This window comes from Bufo bufo, chromosome 2, assembly GCF_905171765.1.
Source record: "Bufo bufo chromosome 2, aBufBuf1.1, whole genome shotgun sequence".
NCBI classification, from domain to species: domain Eukaryota; kingdom Metazoa; phylum Chordata; class Amphibia; order Anura; family Bufonidae; genus Bufo; species Bufo bufo.
In genome coordinates this window covers 759,183,457-759,207,352 of record NC_053390.1, presented here as the reverse complement: position 1 = coordinate 759,207,352, position 23,896 = coordinate 759,183,457, and positions in this window count along the sequence as shown.

Genomic DNA, 23,896 nt, shown 5'->3' with positions numbered 1-23,896 from the left:
GCCCTTGCTCCTAATATTTTTGAGGGTCACCAGCAGTCCATCAATCATACATTTTTAAGGGTGTATGATACCCTCCTTTATGTGTAATAAAGGGTGTATTGGAGTGCCGATTCCTTGTAATTTTTAGAAGCCCTTTCACTTAGTGCATAGGCTTTATGAGTGTAGGAGTCCCACTACCTGAACAATTGTACCGCATTGTGAATGAGGCCCTCCTTTATGTGATATACAGGTTGTATCGGAGTGCTTCTTTCTTGTAATTTTTTGCAGCACTTGCACTTTATATACAAGTAAATATACAGGAAATAATGTTTCCTAACAATTTTTCCTCTAAAATCTATTTTATCTTTGGTTTTGAGCGTATTAGTGTCAGTCTGTAAAAGTGGCTGTAACGGATCACCTGGTACACCGACCGGGTACCTCCGTTGAATGAATGCTCCTAGTGCTTTCCGAGGACTCCAAGCACTCCACTTGACGCCGTACGCACTGCAGACCCCACGAACCGCCGAAGCTTGGTTGAGGTCTCACCGTCTCCTACCCACCCTGGACCTACGACAAGGCTCCAGGCTCCAGTGGGTGGACCTCTCCTAAAACCAGAGATCAGGAACAGCCCTTAAAAGAGCTAGTAGTTATAGCCAGGGGAGTATACACGTATAGCAATCCCCACACACATGAGACGAGGCTCTATGTTGAAGGTGAAACAGGAACTGACTGTACTTCACGTACAGCCTCTTTTATTCACAAACCAAAAACATAGTACTGCCCACAGGGGTTTGAAATACAACCAATCAGTAATTAACAACACATACAATGCAACTACAGCAACCAATCGTTCACGCCCCCAGAGGACCAGAATGAAGACTGGGACATAGGACAACATATCCCCACAATGCATCATGGTCTCCTCCCCTCTGTCTGGAGACAACCTGAGGAGCAATCCAATTATCTCTCAGAACAAAGGGAGATCGCCAATACACATGTAGATACAACAGGACAGACATCACCATTTAAACACACAATGGGACAATGGCACAATAGAAACACACCCCGCATTTTCCTCCCAAGCTGACAAGTTACAATTATTATAGATTGTTACAACTTTGTGAGTTTACATTGGCCATACATATAACTTACATTAATTCAAACAGTATAACGTGGGGACAAACCTATCCAAAATTCACTTGAATCGGTTCAGGGGTTTAAAAGTTAGTATATGGCCCATAATCCTGGGGCAAGAGGCCAGCAGCCAGTCCTCTCCAAAACCCAGTGGCGAGGTTGGTTTCGCCACACATCTCCCCCTCCCAGGGAAGACTAACCAGATACCTGACCTCACGGTCAGTACCGGAGTTAGTCTGGCAGTCCAACCACAACCCAATACTGGACCTGTTGAATCTTGGGGCCTGGCTCTGTTCTGTATGTCCCCAGCTGTTGAGTGGGCATCTGCTACTCCTCGCTTCCTTGTGGTTCTCCAGCTTGGAGCTGTAGGTACTTGGTGGGCAGAGGCCGACTGCGCTCTGCCCAGATGCCAGCTCTTCTGCTGGGGTAGCCTGTGGGAAGTCCGGCTCTGGAGAAGAGGATAGGGGAGGGCAGAGGCCGACTGCGCTCTGCCCAGATGCCAGCTCTTCCGCTGGGATGTGGTCAGGGAATCCTATCCCCAGGACCTTGTTGCAGATCGGCTGTGGAGAGGAGGAATCGCTTACCTCCTCCTCCTGGCATTCCTGCAGGGTTGGTGGGGGATCTGAACCGGCCGTCCAGTATCTCGGTAGGTCTGGTGCAGAGACCGTGGTCCCATCTGCACCATCGGAGTTAGGGGTGCTGTCCCCCTGTGGTTGGGGAGAGAGATCAGTGGATATCGCAGGCTCATCCCCTGCCCCCAGAACTCGGTTGGGAAGTACCTGGGAAGGGGAGGGCTCGCTTACCTCCTCCTCCTGGTATCCCTGCGGAGATGGCTGGAGATCTGGACCAACCGTCCAGCATCCCTGTAGGACTGGTAGAGAGACCTCGGTCCCATCTCCACCTGCCATCTGTGGGTCCTCCCAGGACCAGTCTGTGAGGTCCCTCAACAGTTGCGAGTAAGAACCACCTGCGTCCACACCTGGCAACTCCGGCTGCTGTTGAGCGTCTGGGCCAGCTGCCCAGCATCCCGGTGGAGAGACCTCGGTCCCGTCTCCACCTGCCTGTTGTGGTTCCTCACAGGACCAGTCTATGAGGACCCCTACTTCGGGTTCCTCTGGCCGCCTCAGGGGGAGACTGCTAACCTCCTCGGATGCAGCCTCTGCTCGGCTGCTGTAACACTCCTTCCGCTGGGCAATTTCGCTCTCTTTCGCCAGTCGGAATTCTCGTTCCATCCTTGCATGTCGCTTGGCTGTGACCTGGTTCCAGATGGCCTGGTATATATCCATGGACACATTACCTCCATACTGGGCCACTCGCTGCCTCACCTCGGCCAGCCAGTCATCTTCAGAGCCTTCCATACTTGTCTGCTCCAAGTCGCTGGATACCTCTGCTCCCAGGGGCGCTGTACGGATACTAGCGTTGCCCTCAATTTGTAACTCCACGAACGGTGTCTCCGAGCTGCTTCTCCTCACACTAGGACGCCATCCCACTGCTTGCCACCAATGTAACGGATCACCTGGTACACCGACCGGGTACCTCCGTTGAATGAATGCTCCTAGTGCTTTCCGAGGACTCCAAGCACTCCACTTGACGCCGTACGCACTGCAGACCCCACGAACCGCCGAAGCTTGGTTGAGGTCTCACCGTCTCCTACCCACCCTGGACCTACGACAAGGCTCCAGGCTCCAGTGGGTGGACCTCTCCTAAAACCAGAGATCAGGAACAGCCCTTAAAAGAGCTAGTAGTTATAGCCAGGGGAGTATACACGTATAGCAATCCCCACACACATGAGACGAGGCTCTATGTTGAAGGTGAAACAGGAACTGACTGTACTTCACGTACAGCCTCTTTTATTCACAAACCAAAAACATAGTACTGCCCACAGGGGTTTGAAATACAACCAATCAGTAATTAACAACACATACAATGCAACTACAGCAACCAATCGTTCACACCCCCAGAGGACCAGAATGAAGACTGGGACATAGGACAACATATCCCCACAATGCATCATGGTCTCCTCCCCTCTGTCTGGAGACAACCTGAGGAGCAATCCAATTATCTCTCAGAACAAAGGGAGATCGCCAATACACATGTAGATACAACAGGACAGACATCACCATTTAAACACACAATGGGACAATGGCACAATAGAAACACACCCCGCATTTTCCTCCCAAGCTGACAAGTTACAATTATTATAGATTGTTACAACTTTGTGAGTTTACATTGGCCATACATATAACTTACATTAATTCAAACAGTATAACGTGGGGACAAACCTATCCAAAATTCACTTGAATCGGTTCAGGGGTTTAAAAGTTAGTATATGGCCCATAATCCTGGGGCAAGAGGCCAGCAGCCAGTCCTCTCCAAAACCCAGTGGCGAGGTTGGTTTCGCCACAGTGGCGTACTACTCAGACATAGGGATGAGCGAACCCGAACTGTATAGTTCGGGTTCGTACCGAATTTTGGGGTGTCCGTGACACGGACCCGAACCCGAACATTTTCGTAAAAGTCCTTGTTCGGGATCGGTGTTCGGCGCTTTCTTGGCGCTTTTTGAAAGGCTGCAAAGCAGCCAATCAACAAGCGTCATACTACTTGCCCCAAGAGGCCATCACAGCCTTGCCTACTATTGGCATGGCTGTGATTGGCCAGTGCAGCATGTGACCCAGCCTCTATATAAGCTTGGGTCACGTTGCGCTGCACGTCACTCTGCTGATTGAAGCATAGGGAGAGGTTGCAGCTGCGACGTTAGGGCGAGATTAGGCAGTGATTAACTCCTCCAAAAGACTTCATTCTGTGATCGATCTGCAGCTGTGGATCATTGAAGTGCTAATATTGACTTGCTCACTTTTTTGAGGCTGCCCAGAGCGTTTTTAGATCACTTTTTTTCTGGGGTGATCGGCGGCCATTTTGTGACTTGTGGTGCGCCAGCACAAGCTATCACCAAGTGTATTTAACCATCAATAGTGTGGTTATTTTGTGCTATATCCTACATCAGCTGCAGGCTGAGCCTGTGTCACCGAAGTGCATTTAACCATCAACAGTCTGGTTATTTTTTGGCCATATACTACATCAGCTGCAGGCTGAGCCTGTGTCACCGAAGTGCATTTAACCATCAACAGTCTGATTATTTTTTGGCCATATACTACATCTGGTGCAGGCTGAGCCTGTGTCACCCAAGTGCATTTAACCATCAACAGTGTGGTTATTTTTTGGCCATATACTACATCAGGGGCAAGTTGAGCCTGTCACCCAGCGCCTAAAAAATAGACCTGACATTTCTATTCAACCAAATCTGTACTGTTTTAGCTGGTCAAGTTATTTGTAGTGACCGTAAAAGCACACTTTTTGTTCTGGGTTGAAAAACTATTCCCAAATTTGCTATTCTCAAAATAACTAGTTTCTGCTATATGAGGCCTACTTGAAATCTATCCCAAAAAGGATATCTTACATTGAAGGTACTGATAGTGTCATTCAGAAAAACCTAAGACACACGCTACCGTGCAGATAGAAGTCTGATTCTGAGATTAAACCTTAACCTGTCACACAGTGCAAAAAAAAACAGGTCTCACATTTCTATTCAAGCAAATCTGTACTGTTTTAGCTGGTCAAGTTATTTGTAGTGACCGTAAAAGCACATATTTTTTTCTGGTTTGAAAAACTATTCCCAAATTTGCCATTCTCAAAATAACTAGTTTCTGGTATTTGAGGCCTACTTGAAATCTATCCCAAAAAGGATATCTTACATTGAAGGTACTGATAGTGTCATTCAGAAAAACCTAAGACACACGCTACCGTGCAGATAGAAGTCTGATTCTGAGATTAAACCTTAACCTGTCACACAGTGCAAAAAAAAACAGGTCTCACATTTCTATTCAAGCAAATCTGTACTGTTTTAGCTGGTCAAGTTATTTGTTGCGACCGTAAAAGCACATTTTTTTTTTTCTGGTTTGAAAAACTATTCCCAAATTTGCCATTCTCAAAATAACTAGTTTCTGGTATTTGAGGCCTACTTGAAATCTATCCCAAAAAGGATATCTTACATTGAAGGTACTGATAGTGTCATTCAGAAAAACCTAAGACACACGCTACCGTGCAGATAGAAGTCTGATTCTGAGATTAAACCTTAACCTGTCACACAGTGCAAAAAAAAACAGGTCTCACATTTCTATTAAAGCAAATCTGTACTGTTTTAGCTGGTCTAGTTATTTGTAGCGACCGTAAAAGCCCTTTTTTTTTTCTGGGTTGAAAAACTATCCCCAAATTTACCATTCTCAAAATAACTAGTTTCTGGTATTTGAGGCCTACTTGAAATCTATCCCAAAAAGGATATCTTACATTGAAGGTACTGATAGTGTCATTCAGAAAAACCTAAGACACATGCTACCGTGCAGATAGAAGTCTGATTCTGTGATTAAACCTTAACCTGTCACACAGTGCAAAAAAAAAACAGGTCTCACATTTCTATTCAAGCAAATCTGTACTGTTTTAGCTGGTCAAGTTATTTGTAGTGACCGTAAAAGGGTTGAAAAACTATTCCCAAATTTGCCATTCTAAAAATTGTGGTGAACGGGAACAATGAGGAAAACATCTAATAAGGGACGTGGACGCGGATGTGGACATGGTCGTGGTGGTGTTAGTGGACCCTCTGGTGCTGGGAGAGGACGTGGCCGTTCTGCCACAGCCACACGTCCTAGTGTACCAACTACCTCAGGTCCCAGTAGCCGCCAGAATTTACAGGGATATTTGGTGGGGCCCAATGCCGTTCTAAGGATGGTAAGGCCTGAGCAGGTACAGGCATTAGTCAATTGGGTGGCCGACAGTGCATCCAGCACGTTCACATTATCTCCCACCCAGTCTTCTGCAGAAAGCGCACAGATGGCGCATGAAAACCAAGCCTATCAGTCTGTCACATCACCCCCATGCATATCAGGGAAACTGTCTGAGCCTCAAGTTATGCAGCAGTCTCTTTTGCTGTTTGAAGACTCTGCTGCCAGGGTTTCCCAAGGGCATCCACCTAGCCCTTCACCAGGGGTGGAAGAGATAGAATGCACTAACGCACAACCACTTATGTTTCCTGATGATGAGGACATGGGAATACCACCTCAGCACGTCTCTGATGATGACGAAACACAAGTGCCAACTGCTGCGTCTTTCTGCAGTGTGCAGACTGAACAGGAGGTCAGGGGCCAAGACTGGGTGGAAGACGATGCAGGGGACGATGAGGTCCTAGACCCCACATGGAATGAAGGTCGTGCCACTGACTTTCAGAGTTCGGAGGAAGAGGCAGTGGTGAGACCGAGCCAACAGCGTAGCAAAAGAGGGAGCAGTGGGCAAAATCAGAACACCCGCCGCCAAGAGACTCCGCCTGCTACTGACCGCCGCCATCTGGGACCGAGCACCCCAAAGGCAGCTTCAAGGAGTTCCCTGGCATGGCACTTCTTCAAACAATGTGCTGACGACAAGACCCGAGTGGTTTGCACGCTGTGCCATCAGAGCCTGAAGCGAGGCATTAACGTTCTGAACCTTAGCACAACCTGCATGACCAGGCACCTGCATGCAAAGCATTAACTGCAGTGGAGTAAACACCTTAAAAACAAGGAAGTCACTCAGGCTCCCCCTGCTGCCTCTTCTGCTGCTGCCGCCTCGGCCTCTTCTGCTGCTGCCGCCTCGGCCTCTTCTGCTGCTGCCACCTCGGCCTCTTCTGCTGCTGCTGCCGCCGCCTCGGCCTCTTCCTCTGCCTCTGGAGGAACGTTGGCACCTGCCGCCCAGCAAACATGGGATGTACCACCAACATCACCACCTGCGTCACCAAGCATCTCAACCATGTCACACGGCAGCGTTCAGCTCTCCATCTCACAAACATTTGAGAGAAAGCGTAAATTCCCACCTAGCCACCCTCGATCCCTGGCCCTGAATGCCAGCATTTCTAAACTACTGGCCTATGAAATGCTGTCATTTAGGCTGGTGGACACACACAGCTTCAAACAGCTCATGTCACTTGCTGTCCCACAGTATGTTGTTCCCAGCCGCCATTACTTCTCCAAGAGAGCCGTGCCTTCCCTGCACAAACAAGTGTCCGATAAAATCAAGTGTGCACTGCGCAACGCCATCTGTGGCAAGGTCCACCTAACCACAGATACGTGGACCATTAAGCACGGCCAGGGACGCTATATCTCCCTAACTGCACACTGGGTAAATGTAGTGGCGGCTGGGCCCCAGGCGGAGAGCTGTTTGGCGCACGTCCTTCCGCCGCCAAGGATCGCAGGGCAACATTCTTTGCCTCCTGTCTCCTCCTCCTCCTACTCAGCTTCCTCCTCCTCTTCTTCCACCTGCTCATCCAGTCAGCCACAAACCTTCACCACCAACTTCAGCACAGCACGGGGTAAACGTCAGCAGGCCATTCTGAAACTCATATGTTTGGGGGACAGGCCCCACACCGCACAGGAGTTGTGGCGGGGTATAGAACAACAGACCGACGAGTGGTTGCTGCCGGTGAGCCTCAAGCCCGGCCTGGTGGTGTGCGATAATGGGCTAAATCTCGTTGCAGCTCTGGGACTAGCCGGTTTGACGCACATCCCTTGCCTGGCGCATGTGCTGAATTTGGTGGTGCAGAAGTTCATTCGCAACTACCCCGACATGTCAGAGCTGCTGCATAAAGTGCGGGCCGTCTGTTCGCGCTTCCAGGCATTCACACCCTGCCGCTGCTCGCCTGTCTGCGCTACAGCATAACTTCGGCCTTCCCGCTCACCGCCTCATATGCGACGTACCCACCAGGTGGAACTCCACCTTGCATATGCTGGACAGACTGTGCGAGCAGCAGCAGGCCATAGTGGAGTTTCAGCTGCAGCACGCACGGGTCAGTCGCACTGTGGATCAGACACACTTCACCACCAATGACTGGGCCTCTATGCGAGACCTGTGTGCCCTGTTGCGCTGTTTCGAGTACTCCACCAACATGGCTAGTGGCGATGACGCCGTTATCAGCGTTACAAAACACTTAGGGCGATGATGGAAAAGGAGGTGGCCCAGGAGGAAGAGGAGGAAGAGGGGTCATTTTTAGCACTTTCAGGCCAGTCTCTTCGAAGTGACTCAGAGGGAGGTTTTTTGCAACACCAGAGGCCAGGTACAAATGTGGCCAGACAGGGCCCACTACTGGAGGACGAGGAGTACGAGGATGAGGAGGAGGTGGAGGAGGATGAGGATGAAGCATGTTCACAGCGGGGTGGCACCCAAAGCAGCTCGGGCCCATCACTGGTGCGTGGCTGGGGGGAAACACAGGACGATGACGAAACGCCTCCCACAGAGGACAGCTTGTCCTTACCTCTGGGCAGCCTGGCACACATGAGCGACTACATGCTGCCTGCGCAACGACAGCAGAGTTGCCCACATTTTAACGTGTGCGGACTACTGGGTTGCCACCCTGCTGGATCCCCGGTACAAAGACAATGTGCCCACCTTACTTCCTACACTGGAGCGTGATAGGAAGATGCGCGAGTACAAGCGCACGTTGGTAGACGCGCTACTGAGAGCATTCCCAAATGTTACAGGGGAACCAGTGGAAGCCCAAGGCGAAGGCAGAGGAGGAGCAAGAGGTCGCCAACGCAGCTGTGTCACGGCCAGCTCCTCTGAGGGCAGGGTTAGCATGGCAGAGATGTGGAAAAGTTTTGTCAACACGCCACAGCTAAGTGCACCACCACCTGATACGGAACGTGTTAGCAGGAGGCAACATTTCACTAACATGGTGGAACAGTACCTGTGCACACCCCTCCACGTACTGACTGATGGTTCGGCCCCATTCAACTTCTGGGTCTCCAAATTGTCCACGTGGCCAGAGCTAGCCTTTTATGCCTTGGAGGTTCTGGCCTGCCCGGCGGCCAGCGTTTTGTCTGAACGTGTATTCAGCACGACAGGGGGCGTCATTACAGACAAACGCAGCCGCCTGTCTACAGCCAATGTGGACAAGCTGACGTTCATAAAAATGAACCAGGCATGGATCCCACAGGACCTGTCCATCCCTTGTGCAGATTAGATATTAACTACCTCCCCTTAACAATATATTTTTCTACTCCAGGGCACTTCCTCATTCAATACTATTTTTAATTTCATTTTACCATTATATTGCGGGGAAACCCAAAGTTGAATGAACCTCTCCTCTGTCTTGGTGCCGGGGCCTAAATATGTGACAGTGGCCTGTTCCAGTGGTGGGTGACGTGAAGCCTGATTCTCTGCTATGACATGAAGACTTATTCTGTGCTGACATGAAGCCAGATTCTCTGTTACGCGACCTCTCTCCTCTGCCTGGGTGCCTGGGCCTAAATATGTGACAGTGGCCTGTTCCAGTGGTGGGTGACGTGAAGCCTGATTCTCTGCTATGACATGAAGACAGATTCTGTGCTGACATAAGGCCAGATTCTCTGTTACAGGACCTCTCTCCTCTGTCTGGGTGCCGGGGCCTAAATGTGTGACAGTGGCCTGTTCCAGTGGTGGGTGAAGTGATGCCTGATTCTCTGCTATGACATAAAGACAGATTCTGTGCTGACATAAGGCCAGATTCTCTGTTACAGGACCTCTCTCCTCTGTCTGGGTGCCGGGGCCTAAATGTGTGACAGTGGCCTGTTCCAGTGGTGGGTGACGTGAAGCCTAATTCTCTGCTATGACATGAAGACAGATTCTGTGCTGACATAAGGCCAGATTCTCTGTTACAGGACCTCTCTCCTCTGTCTGGATGCCGGGGCCTAAATGTGTGACAGTGGCCTGTTCCAGTGGTGGGTGACGTGATGCCTGATTCTCTGCTATGACATGAATACAGATTCTGTACTGACATAAGGCCAGATTCTCTGTTACAGGACCTCTCTCCTCTGTCTGGGTGCTGGGGCCTAAATGTGTGACAGTGGCCTGTTCCAGTGGTGGGTGACGTGATGCCTGATTCTCTGCTATGACATGAAGACAGATTCTATGCTGACATAAGGCCAGATTCTCTGTTACAGGACCTCTCTCCTCTGTCTGGGTGCCGGGGCCTAAATGTGTGACAGTGGCCTGTTCCAGTGGTGGGTGACGTGATGCCTGATTCTCTGCTATGACATGAAGACAGATTCTGTGCTGACATAAGGCCAGATTCTCTGTTACAGGACCTCTCTCCTCTATCTGGGTGCCGGGGCCTAAATGTGTGACAGTGGCCTGTTCCAGTGGTGGGTGACGTGATGCCTGAATCTCTGCTATGACATGAAGACAGATTCTGTGCTGACATAAGGCCAGATTCTCTGTTACAGGACCTCTCTCCTCTGTCTGGGTGCCGGGGCCTAAATGTGTGACAGTGGCCTGTTCCAGTGGTGGGTGACGTGATGCCTGATTCTCTGCTATGACATGAAGACAGATTCTGCGCTGACATAAGGCCAGATTCTCTGTTACGGGACCTCTCTCCTCTGCCTGGGTGCCTGGGCCTAAATGTGTGACAGTGGCCTGTTCCAGTGGTGGGTGACGTGATGCCTGATTCTCTGCTATGACATGAAGACAGATTCTGTGCTGACATAAGGCCAGATTCTCTGTTACAGGACCTCTCTCCTCTGTCTGGGTGCCGGGGCCTAAATGTGTGACAGTGGCCTGTTCCAGTGGTGGGTGACGTGATGCCTGATTCTCTGCTATGACATGAAGACAGATTCTGTGCTGACATAAGGCCAGAATCTCTGTTACAGGACCTCTCTCCTCTGTCTGGGTGCCGGGGCCTAAATGTGTGACAGTGGCCTGTTCCAGTGGTGGGTGACGTGATGCCTGATTCTCTGCTATGACATGAAGACAGATTCTGTGCTGACATAAGGCCAGATTCTCTGTTACAGGACCTCTCTCCTCTGTCTGGGTGCCGGGGCCTAAATGTGTGACAGTGGCCTGTTCCAGTGGTGGGTGACGTGATGCCTGATTCTCTGCTATGACATGAAGACAGATTCTGTGCTGACATAAGGCCAGATTCTCTGTTACAGGACCTCTCTCCTCTGTCTGGGTGCCGGGGCCTAAATGTGTGACAGTGTCCTGTTAAAGTGGTGGGTGACGTGATGCCTGATTCTCTGCTATGACATGAAGACAGATTCTGTGCTGACATAAGGCCAGATTCTCTGTTACAGGACCTCTCTCCTCTGTCTGGGTGCCGGGGCCTAAATGTGTGACAGTGGCCTGTTCCAGTGGTGGGTGACTTGATGCCTGATTCTCTGCTATGACATGAAGACAGATTCTGTGCTGACATAAGGCCAGATTCTCTGTTACAGGACCTCTCTCCTCTGTCTGGGTGCAGGGGCCTAAATGTGTGACAGTGGCCTGTTCCAGTGGTGGGTGACGTGAAGCCTGATTCTCTGCTATGACATGAAGACAGATTCTGCGCTGACATAAGGCCAGATTCTCTGTTACGGGACCTCTCTCCTCTGTCTGGGTGCCGGGGCCTAAATGTGTGACAGTGGCCTGTTCCAGTGGTGGGTGACGTGAAGCCTGATTCTCTGCTATGACATGAAGACAGATTCTGCGCTGACATAAGGCCAGATTCTCTGTTACGGGACCTCTCTCCTCTGCCTGGGTGCCTGGGCCTAAATGTGTGATAGTGGCCTGTTCCAGTGGTGGGTGACGTGATGCCTGATTCTCTGCTATGACATGAAGACAGATTCTGTGCTGACATAAGGCCAGATTCTCTGTTACAGGACCTCTCTCCTCTGTCTGGGTGCCAGGGCCTAAATGTGTGACAGTGGCCTGTTCCAGTGGTGGGTGACGTGATGCCTGATTCTCTGCTATGACATGAAGACAGATTCTGTGCTGACATAAGGCCAGATTCTCTGTTACAGGACCTCTCTCCTCTGTCTGGGTGCCGGGGCCTAAATGTGTGACAGTGGCCTGTTCCAGTGGTGGGTGACGTGATGCCTGATTCTCTGCTATGACATGAAGACAGATTCTGTGCTGACATAAGGCCAGATTCTCTGTTACAGGACCTCTCTCCTCTGTCTGGGTGCCGGGGCGTAAATGTGTGACAGTGGCCTGTTCCAGTGGTGGGTGACGTGATGCCTGATTCTCTGCTATGACATGAAGACAGATTCTGTGCTGACATAAGGCCAGATTCTCTGTTACAGGACCTCTCTCCTCTGTCTGGGTGCCGCGGCCTAAATGTATGACAGTGTCCTGTTCCAGTGGTGGGTGACGTGATGCCTGATTCTCTGCTATGACATGAAGACAGATTCTGTGCTGACATAAGGCCAGATTCTCTGTTACGGGACCGCTCCCTCTGCCGGGGCCTAAATGTGTGACAGTGGCCTGTTCCAGTGGTGGGTGACGTGAAGCCTGATTCTCTGCTATGACATGAAGACAGATTCTGTGCTGACATAAGGCCAGATTCTCTGTTACAGGACCTCTCTCCTCTGTCTGCGTGCCGGGGCCTAAATGTGTGACAGTGGCCTGTTCCAGTGGTGGGTGACGTGAAGCCTGATTCTCTGCTATGACATGAAGACAGATTCTGCGCTGACATAAGGCCAGATTCTATGTTACGGGACCGCTCTTCTCTGTCTGGGTGCCGGGGCCGAAATGTGTGACAGTGGCCTGTTCCAGTGGTGGGTGACGTGAAGCCTGATTCTCTGCTATGACATGAAGACAGATTCTGCGCTGACATAAGGCCAGATTCTCTGTTACGGGACCTCTCTCCTCTGCCTGGGTGCCTGGGCCTAAATGTGTGACAGTGGCCTGTTCCAGTGGTGGGTGACGTGATGCCTGATTCTCTGCTATGACATGAAGACAGGTGGAGGAGGATGAGGATGAAGCATGTTCACAGCGGGGTGGCACCCAAAGCAGCTCGGGCCCATCACTGGTGCGTGGCTGGGGGGAAACACAGGACGATGACGATACGCCTCCCACAGAGGACAGCTTGTCCTTACCTCTGGGCAGCCTGGCACACATGAGCGACTACATGCTGCAGTGCCTGCGCAACGACAGCAGAGTTGCCCACATTTTAACGTGTGCGGACTACTGGGTTGCCACCCTGCTTGATCCCCGGTACAAAGACAATGTGCCCACCTTACTTCCTACACTGGAGCGTGATAGGAAGATGCGCGAGTACAAGCGCACGTTGGTAGACGCGCTACTGAGAGCATTCCCAAATGTCACAGGGGAACCAGTGGAAGCCCAAGGCGAAGGCAGAGGAGGAGCAAGAGGTCGCCAACGCAGCTGTGTCACGGCCAGCTCCTCTGAGGGCAGGGTTAGCATGGCAGAGATGTGGAAAAGTTTTGTCAACACGCCACAGCTAAGTGCACCACCACCTGATACGGAACGTGTTAGCAGGAGGCAACATTTCACTAACATGGTGGAACAGTACCTGTGCACACCCCTCCACGTACTGACTGATGGTTCGGCCCCATTTAACTTCTGGTTCTCCAAATTGTCCACGTGGCCAGAGCTAGCCTTTTATGCCTTGGAGGTGCTGGCCTGCCCGGCGGCCAGCGTTTTGTCTGAACGTGTATTCAGCACGGCAGGGGGCGTCATTACAGACAAACGCAGCCGCCTGTCTACAGCCAATGTGGACAAGCTGACGTTCATAAAAATGAACCAGGCATGGATCCCACAGGACCTGTCCATCCCTTGTGCAGATTAGATATTAACTACCTCACCTTAACAATATATTATTCTACTCCAGGGCACTTCCTCATTCAATACTATTTTTAATTTCATTTTACCATTATATTGCGGGGCAACCCAAAGTTGAATGAACCTCTCCTCTGTCTGGGTGCCGGGGCCTAAATATGTGACAATGGCCTGTTCCAGTGGTGGGTGACGTGAAGCCTAATTCTCTGCTATGACATGAAGACTTATTCTGTGCTGACATGAAGCCAGATTCTCTGTTACGCGACCTCTCTCCTCTGCCTGGGTGCCTGGGCCTAAATATGTGACAGTGACCTGTTCCAGTGGTGGGTGACGTGATGCCTGATTCTCTGCTATGACATGAAGACTGATTTTGCGCTGACATAAGGCCAGATTCTCTGTTACGGGACCTCTCTCCTCTGCCTGGGTGCCTGGGCCTAAATGTGTGACAGTGGCCTGTTCCAGTGGTGGGTGACGTGATGCCTGATTCTCTGCTATGACATGAAGACAGATTCTGTGCTGACATAAGGCCAGATTCTCTGTTACAGGACCTCTCTCCTCTGTCTGGGTGCCGGGGCCTAAATGTGTGACAGTGGCCTGTTCCAGTGGTGGGTGACGTGATGCCTGATTCTCTGCTATGACATGAAGACAGATTCTGTGCTGACATAAGGCCAGATTCTCTGTTACAGGACCTCTCTCCTCTGTCTGGGTGCCGGGGCCTAAATGTGTGACAGTGGCCTGTTCCAGTGGTGGGTGACGTGATGCCTGATTCTCTGCTATGACATGAAGACAGATTCTGTGCTGACATAATGCCAGATTCTCTGTTACAGGACCTCTCTCCTCTGTCTGGATGCCGGGGCCTAAATGTGTGACAGTGGCCTGTTCCAGTGGTGGGTGACGTGAAGCCTGATTCTCTGCTATGACATGAAGACAGATTCTGCGCTGACATAAGGCCAGATTCTCTGTTACGGGACCTCTCTCCTCTGCCTGGGTGCCTGGGCCTAAATGTGTGACAGTGGCCTGTTCCAGTGGTGGGTGACGTGAAGCCTGATTCTCTGCTATGACATGAAGACTGATTCTGCGCTGACATAAGGTCAGATTCTCTGTTACGGGACCTCTCTCCTCTGCCTGGGTGCCGGGGCCTAAATGTGTGACAGTGGCCTGTTCCAGTGGTGGGTGACGTGATGCCTGATTCTCTGCTATGACATGAAGACAGATTCTGTGCTGACATAAGGCCAGATTCTCTGTTACAGGACCTCTCTCCTCTGTCTGGGTGCCGGGGCCTAAATGTGTGACAGTGGCCTGTTCCAGTGGTGGGTGACGTGATGCCTGATTCTCTGCTATGACATGAAGACAGATTCTGTGCTGACATAAGGCCAGATTCTCTGTTACAGGACCTCTCTCCTCTGTCTGGGTGACGGGGCCTAAATGTGTGACAGTGGCCTGTTCCAGTGGTGGGTGACATGAAGCCTGATTCTCTGCTATGACATGAAGACAGATTCTGCGCTGACATAAAGCCAGATTCTCTGTTACGGGACCGCTCTCCTCTGCCTGGGTGCCTGGGCCTAAATGTGTGACAGTGGCCTGTTCCAGTGGTGGGTGACGTGAAGCCTGATTCTCTGCTATGACATGAAGACTGATTCTGCGCTGACATAAGGCCAGATTCTCTGTTACGGGACCTCTCTCCTCTGCCTGGGTGCCTGGGCCTAAATGTGTGACAGTGGCCTGTTCCAGTGGTGGGTGACGTGATGCCTGATTCTCTGCTATGACATGAAGACAGATTCTGTGCTGACATAAGGCCAGATTCTCTGTTACAGGACCTCTCTCCTCTGTCTGGGTGCCGGGGCCTAAATGTGTGACAGTGGCCTGTTCCAGTGGTGGGTGACGTGAAGCCTGATTCTCTGCTATGACATGAAGACAGATTCTGCGCTGACATAAGGCCAGATTCTATGTTACGGGACCGCTCTCCTCTGTCTGGGTGCCGGGGCCGAAATGTGTGACAGTGGCCTGTTCCAGTGGTGGGTGACGTGAAGCCTGATTCTCTGCTATGACATGAAGACTGATTCTGCGCTGACATAAGGCCAGATTCTCTGTTACGGGACCTCTCTCCTCTGCCTGGGTGCCTGGGCCTAAATGTGTGACAGTGGCCTGTTCCAGTGGTGGGTGACGTGATGCCTGATTCTCTGCTATGACATGAAGACAGATTCTGTGCTGACATAAGGCCAGATTCTCTGTTACAGGACCTCTCTCCTCTGTCTGGGTGCCGGGGCCTAAATGTGTGACAGTGGCCTGTTCCAGTGGTGGGTGACGTGATGCCTGATTCTCTGCTATGACATGAAGACAGATTCTGTGCTGACATAAGGCCAGATTCTCTGTTACAGGACCTCTCTCCTCTGTCTGGGTGACGGGGCCTAAATGTGTGACAGTGGCCTGTTCCAGTGGTGGGTGACGTGAAGCCTGATTCTCTGCTATGACATGAAGACAGATTCTGCGCTGACATAAGGCCAGATTCTCTGTTACGGGACGGCTCTCCTCTGTCTGGGTGCCGGGGCCTAAATGTGTGACAGTGGCCTGTTCCAGTGGTGGGTGACGTGAAGCCTGATTCTCTGCTATGACATGAAGACTGATTCTGCGCTGACATAAGGCCAGATTCTCTGTTACGGGACCTCTCTCCTCTGCCTGGGTGCCTGGGCCTAAATGTGTGACAGTGGCCTGTTCCAGTGGTGGGTGACGTGATGCCTGATTCTCTGCTATGACATGAAGACAGATTCTGTGCTGACATAAGGCCAGATTCTCTGTTACGTGACCTCTTTCCTCTGCCTGGGTGCCTGGGCCTAAATGTGTGACAGTGGCCTGTTCCAGTGGTGGGTGACGTGAAGCCTGATTCTCTGCTATGACATGAAGACTGATTCTGCGCTGACATAAGGCCAGATTCTCTGTTACGGGACCTCTCTCCTCTGCCTGGGTGCCTGGGCCTAAATGTGTGACAGTGGCCTGTTCCAGTGGTGGGTGACGTGAAGCCTGATTCTCTGCTATGACATGAAGTCAGATTCTGCGCTGACATAAGGCCAGATTCTCTGTTACGGGACCGCTCTCCTCTGTCTGGGTGCCGGGGCCTAAATGTGTGACAGTGGCCTGTTCCAGTGGTGGGTGACGTGAAGCCTGATTCTCTGCTATGACATGAAGACTGATTCTGTGCTGACATGAAGCCAGATTCTCTGCTATGGCATGAAGAGACTGATTCTGTGCTGACATGAAGCCAGATTCTTTGCTATGGCATGAAGAGACTGATTCTCTGCTGACGTGAAGCCAGATTCTCTGCTATGGGACCTCTGTCCAATTGATATTGGGTCATTTTTATTTTTTTAATATTTATTTTAATTCATTTCCCTATCCACATTTGTTTGCAGGGGATTTACCTACATGTTGCTGCCTTTTGCAGCCCTCTAGCTCTTTCCTGGGCTGTTTTACAGCCTTTTTAGTGCCCAAAAGTTCGGGTCCCCATTGACTTCAATGGGGTTCGGGTTCGGGACGAAGTTCGGTTCGGGTTCGGATCCCGAACCCGAACATTTCCGTGAAGTTCGGCCGAACTTCTCGAACCCGAACATCCAGGTGTTCGCTCAACTCTCCTCGGACAACATCGTTCCCAGCAGCGACCTGGGAGTCCAAGATGCATCCAGACATCCTCCCCATGCTGTTCCCGAACCATTTTGGTGGCGTTTCCATCAATTTCTGAAATAAAGATGGCTATCTGAAGCCACATTCATATAAATATATTATTTTATTGTGTGAGATTATGTGAAATCAGGGCAGTTTTTTGAAGAATGCAAAAGCAAAAGAAGAAATGGAAGTAAACTGCACCATCGCTGTCTGAATACTCCCCAGTGTTATCCCTGAAGGCCGATGACATTGTTTAGTCCACAATATATAGAGTAAAATATTTCTACCGTTTTCAGTTCATGGGTTTTTCTCTCTCCGCTGATCTTACAATGCCCTTTCAAAAGCAAGAATTCCCAATCTGCACTGGAGTGACCTGGCTTAGAAGAATGATGTCCCACAAGGGTGCAGTCATTTTCGACGTGGTGATGTGTTATACTGTCTGTGTAGGTTTATTCTGACTGGGATTTGTATGGATGCCAAGAGAGACACAAAAACAATTACACTCATAGCACGGACAGCTGGGGGAGGGAAATGATCTAGAATAGAAGCCATGCAGGATGCTCAGGATGAAGCCATGGAAATTAATATTAAGCCTTCAATGACAATAATATATCCACCACAATTAGATCTATTTGATGCAAAATTCCACTATTCAGAAATAATGGATGAATCTGAGCCATGCATTACCTCTAATATTTATCTATATATATAGCTCAAAAAAATTAAGCAGCACTCCAAAATGGTGAAAAATGGTGACCTAATTTATTCCCAAGGCAACTTTTCAGCCCACACAATGAGGCATTTGTCAAGCAAAGTAATGGTGACACAAGTGAATATAAATATCCTTACAAACTAATCAGATGACGCTCTTGATGGTGGGTGCCCTCCTATAAGTGATCCTGGGTGTCTTTGGTAGGTGCTTTGCCAAAAATGGATCATGAAGTAGTATGCGCCATTGTTTTTTAAGGGTCGCCTGGATATATTTGTTTGAAGTGCTGTATTGAGTGATAAAGTTTATATGATCCAATCCTTCTTGTTTTTTCGGGGGTGTGCTTTAATGTTCTATCTGTGTTTTTGACATACATCTATCTGCCGCATTTTTGATTATTTGCTTTGGGTATCCTTTTTCTGCAAACCTCTTTTTGAGTATCTTAGCCTGTATTACAAAGTCCTCATTGTTAGTGCAGTTACGCCGGATTCTTTTATATTGGCTGTGCGGAATGTTTTTTAGCCACTTTTTATGATGAAAGCTGGTGAAGTGAATGTAGCTGTTGGTGTCGACTGATTTTAAATAAGTTCTAGTGGATAGAGAATTGTTGGTGTTAGTAACAATAATGTCTAAAAACTCAATTTCTATTTTATTGAAAATAGGGGTAAATGTAATCTATGTATCTTTTGAAGTAAATTATTTGGTCCCTATATATTGGATGGTCCTCAATATGTGTTTTTTCGAATTCACCAATAAACAGATCCGCGTCCCCATCGCGGTACCCTTGCTTTGATGATAGGTTTGATAATCTTCAAAAAAGAGATGTCTTCTGGATCTATCAGTTGGACACATTAGCCCCATTTAGGCTAAACGAATTAAATGAAACTATACTATAAAGTCATCTCATACATACCCAGATAAAGGCATCCTACCAGAGCCAGGCAGTATGCACTACCATTGACGTTTTTTATCATCGTTTATTACCTATTATTTTATAAATATGTTGTAGTTCTAAACCAGTATTACATTGCCCCGCCAATTATTATTGTTTTTTTTATATATATACATTTTTTATATATATACTTATTTATTATTATTTCAATTTTATTCCTGCCATCTTTTACTTAAGATCCTATGTATTGCTCGTCCCACCCTAATAAAGCTAATACTTATTAAAGCATTTTTATATATGCAAACTAATCATAACCTATAATTTAAAAGTTTTATTTACACCAACTCATAACATATTATATTATAATATATAGTTTATATATGTGGATAGTATATATGTATATATAAAAACACAAATAATAATATTTATAAGGTAGAAATCAGGTAACTACCCGATTAGCCTATATAATGTATACTAAAAAGATCAAAATCCCTAAAGTATTATGTATATATACATAGCCACAGACTAGTGATCACTATATACCCCCACTATTTACTATTATACTTATTCAAGTGCAGGGATATAAAAATCACCACACAATAATGCCTAAACACATATATGTAAAGTTGAGCGGACACCTGGATGTTGACCCGAACTTGACCCCGAACCTGAACCCCATTGAATTCAATGGGGACCCGAACTTTTGAGCACTAAAATGGCTGTAAAAATGTCATAGAAAGGGCTAGAGGGCTGCAAATGGCATCAAAATGTGGTTAAGAGCATGGCAAGTGCTCTGCAGACAAATGTGGATAGGGAAATGACTTTAAATAACAAAAAATAAAAAATAACAATCTTGATCTAGGAGAACGAGGTCCATATGGAGTAGGAGGTTGAGGAGGCGGTGGATGTGGCGGTGTAGGTGGAAGCGGCGGTGGAGGAGGAGGAGGTAGCCAACACTGCTTTTTGTTTTAAAATTTATTTTTATTTTTTTAAATTAGGGTACACCCCAAAACATTGGGAAATATAACCCTCCAGTCGTGCTTAACACACGTTCAGACAATACACTGTCTGCAGGGCAGGCCAGCACTTCCAAGGGGTAAAGGGCAAGCTCAGGCCATGTGCCCAATTTTGAGACCCAGAAGTTGCAGGGGCTGACCCCTGTCAGTTAGTTCGTGTAGGTGTGTGCAAACTTACTGCCTCACCATGTCGCACGTCCCCGTGATGTTCACGATCCAATTTGATATCAACTTTCGATGTTCTTTTCTGCGCCTACCATGATGATCACGGGTGGCGGGGAATCATGGTTTCACGCCAGAGAGGAAGCGTGAGAAAGAGAGACCACATCCAAGGGAGGATTAATTATGGGAGAAATTATTAAAGCATAAAAGTGTGACAACTTTTTAAAGTTTAAGCATTGAATGAAAGGATGTGTCGCGCATTAATTAATGAAGAATGTCTTAAATTGTATTCCCTGTCAACTATGCAGAGCAGGGGTTTCTATCCGGCAAAATTAAAAAAATGTCACCTGACAATGTAATTGACGATTTTTTTTAATTTATGTTCCTGTCACCTATATAGATGTGCCTCAGTGACATCCACCATCCATTTGGATATCTTCTCTATCAACTTTCGATGTTCTTTTCTGAGCCTACCATGTTGATCACGGTTATCGGCGAATCAGGGTTCCACGCCAGAGAGGAAGCGTGAGAAAAAGAGACCAAATTTAAGGGAGATAAATTTATAAAAAAAATATTGGGATCGAGCAGAAATGTGGGAAAAGCTATTGAGGCGCAAATGTGGGACAAATTACAGAAGCCCAAATGTGGGCCAAAAGAGTCAAGCTGAAATGTGGGAAAAGCTAATGAGGCGCAAATGTTGGCCAAAAGAGTATAGCGGAAATGTGGGACAAAGTATTGAAGTGCAAATGTCATACAACTTGTTTAAGTTTAAAGGGATTCTGTCACCAAGTTTTACCCCTGTCAGCTAAACATATGCTGATGTTCAGGGCGTCTTCACGATTCCTAATGTGGGCTTATAAATGTCATCTGTGGGCTTATTTAGCTAAAAAACAGCTATTACTAACCTGTCAGTCAAACAAATAAGGTGCCCAAGGGGATGTTAATGGATGCAAGGTGCCGGCCGCACCCGCCGCCGTTCGTGCCCAGCGCCGGGTGCCCAGCGCCGGCCGGCACCTTGCATCCATTAACATCCCCTTGGGCACCTTATTTGTTTGACTGACAGTTTAGTAATAACTGTTTTTTAGCTAAATAAGCCCACAGATGACATTTATAAGCCCACATTAGGAATCGTGAAGACGCCCTGAACATCAGCATATGTTTAGCTGACAGGGGTAAAACCTGGTGACAGAATCCCTTTAAGCATTGAATCAAAGGAGGTGGCACGCATCAATTAAAGAAGCATTTCAGAAATATTATTCCCTGTCACCTATGCACAGCAGGGGTTTATTCACATCTAAAATTGTATAATGTCAACTCAAGAATGTAACAGAAAAATTACAGAAATTTATTAACCTGTCTACTTTGTAGAGCAGGGGTCTATGACAGAAAAAAATTGTTTATTGTCACCCAAAAATGTAAACTAGTTAAAGGAGGGGTATATTACACCCAAAAATTTGTGAATTTGACCCTAAAATGTAACTGACAAATGTTTTTTTTTTTTTTACCGGTCTAATAGGTATAGCAGTGGTACTTCACACCCAAAAATTGCTGAATTTCAACTGAAAATGTAACTGACAATAATTTTTTTTTTGTTTTTTACCGGTCTACTAGGTATAGCAGTGGTACATCACACCAAAAATTGCTGAATTTCACCAGAAAATGTAACTGACAATTTTTTTTATTGCTTAACCTGTCTACTAGGTATAGCAGTGGTACTATACACTGCGTGCAGAATTATTAGGCAAATGAGTATTTTGACCACATCATCCTCTTTATGCATGTTGTCTTACTCCAAGCTGTATAGGCTCGAAAGCCTACTACCAATTAAGCATATTAGGTGATGTGCATCTCTGTAATGAGAAGGGGTGTGGTCTAATGACATCAACACCCTATATTAGGTGTGCATAATTATTAGGCAACTTCCTTTCCTTTGGCAAAATGGGTCAAAAGAAGGACTTGACAGGCTCAGAAAAGTCAAAAATAGTGAGATATCTTGCAGAGGGATGCAGCACTCTTAAAATTGCAAAGCTTCTGAAGCGTGATCATCGAACAATCAAGCGTTTCATTCAAAATAGTCAACAGGGTCGCAAGAAGCGCGTGGAAAAACCAAGGCGCAAAATAACTGCCCATGAACTGAGAAAAGTCAAGCGTGCAGCTGCCAAGATGCCACTTGCCACCAGTTTGGCTATATTTCAGAGCTGCAACATCACTGGAGTGCCCAAAAGCACAAGGTGTGCAATACTCAGAGACATGGCCAAGGTAAGAAAAGCTGAAAGACGACCACCCCTGAACAAGACACACAAGCTGAAACGTCAAGACTGGGCCAAGAAATATCTCAAGACTGATTTTTCTAAGGTTTTATGGACTGATGAAATGAGAGTGAGTCTTGATGAGCCAGATGGATGGGCCCGTGGCTGGATTGGTAAAGGGCAGAGAGCTCCAGTCCGACTCAGACGCCAGCAAGGTGGAGGTGGAGTACTGGTTTGGGCTGGTATTATCAAAGATGAGCTTGTGGGGCCTTTTCGGGTTGAGGATGGAGTCAAGCTCAACTCCCAGTCCTACTGCCAGTTTCTGGAAGACACCTTCTTCAAGCAGTGGTACAGGAAGAAGTCTGCATCCTTCAAGAAAAACATGATTTTCATGCAGGACAATGCTCCATCACACGCGTCCAAGTACTCCACAGCGTGGCTGGCAAGAAAGGGTATAAAAGAAGAAAATATAATGACATGGCCTCCTTGTTCACCTGATCTGAACCCCATTGAGAACCTGTGGTCCATCATCAAATGTGAGATTTACAAGGAGGGAAAACAGTACACCTCTCTGAACAGTGTCTGGGAGGCTGTGGTTGCTGCTGCACGCAATGTTGATGGTGAACAGATCAAAACACTGACAGAATCCATGGATGGCAGGCTTTTGAGTGTCCTTGCAAAGAAAGGTGGCTATATTGGTCACTGATTTGTTTTTGTTTTGTTTTTGAATGTCAGAAATGTATATTTGTGAATGTTGAGATGTTATATTGGTTTCACTGGTAAAAATAAATAATTGAAATGGGTAAATATTTGTTTTTTGTTAAGTTGCCTAATAATTATGCACAGTAATAGTCACCTGCACACACAGATATCCCCCTAAAATAGCTAAAAACTAAAAACAAACTAAAAACTACTTCCAAAAATATTCAGCTTTGATATTAATGAGTTTTTTGGGTTTATTGAGAACATGGTTGTTGTTCAATAATAAAATTAATCCTCAAAAATACAACTTGCCTAATAATTCTGCACTCCCTGTACACCCAAAAATTGTTGAATTTCAACAGAAAATGTAAATGACAATTTTTTTATTTATTTTTTACCGGTCTACTAGGTATAGCAAAATGTATTTATTTATTTTTTACCGGTCTACTAGGTATAGCAATGGTACTATACACACCAAAATTTGTGAATTTCACCAGAAAATGTAACTGACAAATTTATTTTATTTTTTTAAAGGTCTAATAGGTATAGCAGTGGTACATCACTGCCAAAAATTGGTGAATTTCACCCGAAAATGTAACTGACAAAGTAGTGAAATGACATAAAATAAAATACTTACAAATAACAAAAAAAAAATAGATTTATGAGGTGTTCCATATGGAGTAGGAATTTGAGGAGGCGATGGACGTAGCAGTGTAGGTGGAAGCGGCAGTGGAGGAGTACGAGGTAGCCAACACAGGTTTTTGGTTTTAATTAAATTTTTTATAAT